The sequence below is a fragment of the Rana temporaria genome, chromosome 6 (genome assembly GCF_905171775.1).
Source record: "Rana temporaria chromosome 6, aRanTem1.1, whole genome shotgun sequence".
Taxonomy (NCBI): domain Eukaryota; kingdom Metazoa; phylum Chordata; class Amphibia; order Anura; family Ranidae; genus Rana; species Rana temporaria.
Window position 1 is genome coordinate 85,193,011 of NC_053494.1, and position 4,615 is coordinate 85,197,625.

The 4,615-nt window shown below is 40.7% G+C and overlaps 2 long non-coding RNA genes across 2 annotated transcripts; one reads left to right on the forward strand and one right to left on the reverse strand.

Moving 5' to 3' along the window:
- Positions 1 to 397: 397 nt before the first annotated feature.
- Positions 398 to 1,560, reverse strand: LOC120942648. Its single transcript, XR_005750217.1, has 3 exons — positions 1,462 to 1,560; positions 1,236 to 1,372; positions 398 to 782 (listed from the first exon to the last, which is right to left on the reverse strand). It is a non-coding gene; the product is annotated as an uncharacterized LOC120942648 (long non-coding RNA).
- Positions 1,561 to 2,763: 1,203 nt separating this feature from the next.
- LOC120942649 lies at positions 2,764 to 4,376 on the forward strand. The gene is made up of 3 exons (XR_005750218.1): positions 2,764 to 2,924; positions 3,016 to 3,399; positions 3,855 to 4,376. It is a non-coding gene; the product is annotated as an uncharacterized LOC120942649 (long non-coding RNA).
- Positions 4,377 to 4,615: the final 239 nt, after the last annotated feature.

The window sequence follows — 4,615 nt, forward strand, 5'->3', positions numbered from 1 at the left end:
ACAAGAGCGCACTGCAAAAACAGATACGAACTGAATACAAGCACTGTAAGACAGATACGAACCCAAAAGCACAAACTGTACGACAGAAAACGAAATTTAAAGCACAAAGCCTGAAAAGCACGAATCGTCTCTCACCAAACTTTTACTAACACCCAGCAACACGATATCAGCAAAAGAGGCCATCTTCCGCATGGAAAGGACCCTTTATAGTGCCGTTGTACATGCTGTACGTAACCGCGCTTTGCTAGAGCTTTTTGAAATCTTGAGCACCGGCCGCTCTGCAAACCCTCTGTCTGGCATAACAGATATGTCCACACACTTGTCACCCATCATTGCTTTATGATAAAGGAGGGAACTAGGGGCTAGTTTTTGGACTTTTTAGGCACGATTTGGTTGGTCAGAATATATATACAAGAAAAGAATTTTTTCTAAAAAGTAGATTTGTTTATTTAGATATAAAATATCATAATGTGTAGAAAAATACAGAAGAAAGAGTATTGCCGTTTCCAGCACAAAAAACCATCTAACAGGCTAATCTAGGCAAGCCTATCCATGAACATTGACAGGAATATATACATAAATTATAACAAAATATCAACAATAAAATTGAACACTTCCAAAAGTATTTGGAATAAGGTGCATGAATGTAATTAGTGGTCCTGTCACGTTGTGGAAATGCAGGCAGAGAAATGTCTGCGGTGGTTTGGCTTGCTGCGTAGGTGGACTCGACCGGTTTCGCGCTTTAGCAGCGCTTCCTCACGGAGTCAGCAATGTAGTTTTAACTATAGAACAACATTAAACAATAACACACAAAAAAGAAAAGTAAGAACAGTATATCAATTTGGATAATAGCGCTGGTGAAGCAATAAAAAGATATACATATAAATATATATACGGGCAAATGAAAGTAGGAAAAGGAAAGAGGAGGATAAGGAAGAGAGAGAGAAAGGGGGGGGGGGGGAGGGGAAGGGGAAAAAGGGGGGGGAGGGAAGGTAGAAAGTGAGGGGAGAATGAGGGAAAAAAGATGGGGGGAGGGGGGGAGAAGAAGGAGGACATGGGGGGGGGTGAAAACAGGGAAGGGAAGGGAGCATAAAGTCCTGATAGGTGAACGCAACCCCAGAGCATTTCCTCAATGATACAGTGGGAGCGAGGATAGGTATATATATATATAGAATATAGAGTAATTTTGGGAAGGAGAGGATACTAGAATAAAAATAGCTGGTATAGGTACTTACAGATAGTGTTGGTTGGTAGGGGGATCAATATATAAATTTTCTGTCAATAAAATAAGATAAGAAATAGACTGTGTCCGGGCTGCTGGACGTTGTAAAAAGTGTAGGGAAATGACCCGCATAAACTAAATAGTAACAGTCTGAAAGGTAAAAGATAGAAGATAATGCAATGAATAGAATATCGAGCTGGTATTGGATAATAACAAAAATAATAAAGGGGACATCCTACCTTCAATGAAGGAGGACAGGGCTTGAGGAGAAGGGAGAAGGCAGAGAGCGACCACTACCCTCTAACAATCCTCAATACATGTAACATTTCCTGGTAGTAGAAATGAGAAATTATTATTCCGACAAAGGAAAAATGGTGACGTCTGTGAGTCGACACCTAGACTTATATCACAGCTTCAGCAATAAGGTAGTTTCCTTTATTGCTCTCGCTGTGATCCCTAAAAATGATCGAGGAGGTAACTGGGATAAGTTGGTATTGCAAAGAGAAACCCTGTGGATAGAACGCCTCAACGCCCTCTATGCCCCCGGCCTCAACGAGGCACAATCGTACAAACCTTTTTTATAAATTTCCTTACTCAATTTTCTATCCTAAAATTGGCATTTCAGTCTTTTATTTTTTGACATCACAAATACTACCTAATCTTACAGATTAGCAATGGACACTTCAGGGCAAATTCCCAGAGATATATATTTTAACTACTATTTTGTCAATTTAAATCTCTATACGTATTACTAAATGTTTTTGCAATTTTATATACTAGCTATGGACACTTCGGGGTTAACTCCCAGAGATATATACCTTAATCATTATTTTGTCAATATGAATCTGTATGGGATGATATGTAATACCAAATGTCTCCACAAGCTCCATCTATTTATATATGTATAAATATACTAATATATGTACACCTATGTATGGCTCATGTGTCGCGTTTAATTATGTGCATATTGAGACCACTGTGCAGAATTTTGTGTAACCCCGTTGGCATGCTATCATTGGGATATGACTGTTTTTGTGGCTTATTAAATTTTATTATTTCTGCCTTTTTGCCCTCTGGAGCCCCCTTCTCTGCTCCTCCTTTTCTTTCCCCCCCCTTTTTGTCTTTTCCCTCCCCCCTCCCCCCCTTTTTTTCTCTTTCCCCTTCCTCATTATTCTATCTATTCAAGGAATTTCCAATTATTAATGAATCCTATGCGTCACCTCTTAAATAATCATTTATATCGCAACCAGTACTTAGCATTATATATACACGGGCAATTATCCATGTTCTTTTCCCCTGCTCTTCTCACACTATGTCAGTTTTTATTTGTTTCATTATTTATTCCCTTTAGTCCTGCCACGGTTCACTCTACCCTTTGAGATATTTTTCTCCCCTTACTTCGATGCAGTGGCTGGCCGCGCATCACAGATCACTATACATAGATCTGTATTCGCACCACTAGATGGAGCTCTCCATCCTGGAGCGATGCCTCTCATGTGTGGCGCCGCGTTGTTTGTATCTGCGGCGCGCACACATGATGAGGAGATGCGCGGCTGCTGCGGATGACGTCACACGCACCTTCGTGCACTACGTCCTCTCCGCACTGAGCGAGTCCCTATATAAACCCCCGTACACAAGCCAGAATTGCTGCAGTCTCTCGGGAGACTCATGGAGGAGAGTGCCATCGCACATACTGAACCAGGTATGCCCCTTCCTATCACCCCCCCCCTTTCTTTTACCTCGAGGCTGCTCTTTGTAACTAATAGGTTACATATTTCTCTTTATCATACTAGGCTTATCATTGCCTTAATCCTTGGCTACCAGCCGGCATCCAGCTCTGGTTTCTCATTTCTACTACCAGGAAATGTTACATGTATTGAGGATTGTTAGAGGGTAGTGATCGCTCTCTGCCTTCTCCCTTCTCCTCAAGCCCTGTCCTCCTTCATTGAAGGTAGGATGTCCCCTTTATTATTTTTGTTATTATCCAATACCAGCTCGATATTCTATTCATTGCATTATCTTCTATCTTTTACCTTTCAGACTGTTACTATTTAGTTTATGCGGGTCATTTCCCTACACTTTTTACAACGTCCAGCAGCCCGGACACAGTCTATTTCTTATCTTATTTTATTGACAGAAAATTTATATATTGATCCCCCTACCAACCAACACTATCTGTAAGTACCTATACCAGTTATTTTTATTCTAGTATCCTCTCCTTCCCAAAATTACTCTATATTCTATATATATATATACCTATCATCGCTCCCACTGTATCATTGAGGAAATGCTCTGGGGTTGCGTTCACCTATCAGGACTTTATGCTCCCTTCCCTTCCCTGTTTTCACCCCCCCCCATGTCCTCCTTCTTCTCCCCCCCTCCCCCCCCTCTTTTTTCCCTCATTCTCCCCTCACTTTCTACCTTCCCTCCCCCCCCTTTTTTCCCCTTCCCCTCCCCCCCCCCCCCTTTCTCTCTCTCTTCCTTATCCTCCTCTTTCCTTTTCCTACTTTCATTTGCCCGTATATATATTTATATGTATATCTTTTTATTGCTTCACCAGCGCTATTATCCAAATTGATATACTGTTCTTACTTTTCTTTTTTGTGTGTTATTGTTTAATGTTGTTCTATAGTTAAAACTACATTGCTGACTCCGTGAGGAAGCGCTGCTAAAGCGCGAAACCGGTCGAGTCCACCTACGCAGCAAGCCAAACCACCGCAGACATTTCTCTGCCTGCATTTCCACAACGTGACAGGACCACTAATTACATTCATGCACCTTATTCCAAATACTTTTGGAAGTGTTCAATTTTATTGTTGATATTTTGTTATAATTTATGTATATATTCCTGTCAATGTTCATGGATAGGCTTGCCTAGATTAGCCTGTTAGATGGTTTTTTGTGCTGGAAACGGCAATACTCTTTCTTCTGTATTTTTCTACACATTATGATATTTTATATCTAAATAAACAAATCTACTTTTTAGAAAAAATTCTTTTCTTGTATATATATTCTGACCAACCAAATCGTGCCTAAAAAGTCCAAAAACTAGCCCCTAGTTCCCTCCTTTATCATTTATACTAGGACGCGGCACCCTCTTTTTACTTTATAATATCCACATGCACACTACATGTGAGGATATTGTTACCTCTTTTCTTTTCATCATTGCTTTATAACTCATGGTTACTTTGTTTAATGTTGCGACTGTTTCTCTGCACCATGCTTCCCAGTCTGTGGTACTTCCCTGACAGGCATTCTGCAGCACTGCATCACCTGTTCCAAGAGGCACCAAAGGAACCTGGGATTCACTAGCCAAAACATTACCTGGGTAATTTTTATACATATCCCCTTGGGATGACACATTATCTGACAAGGCAGGCTGTAATACATGCT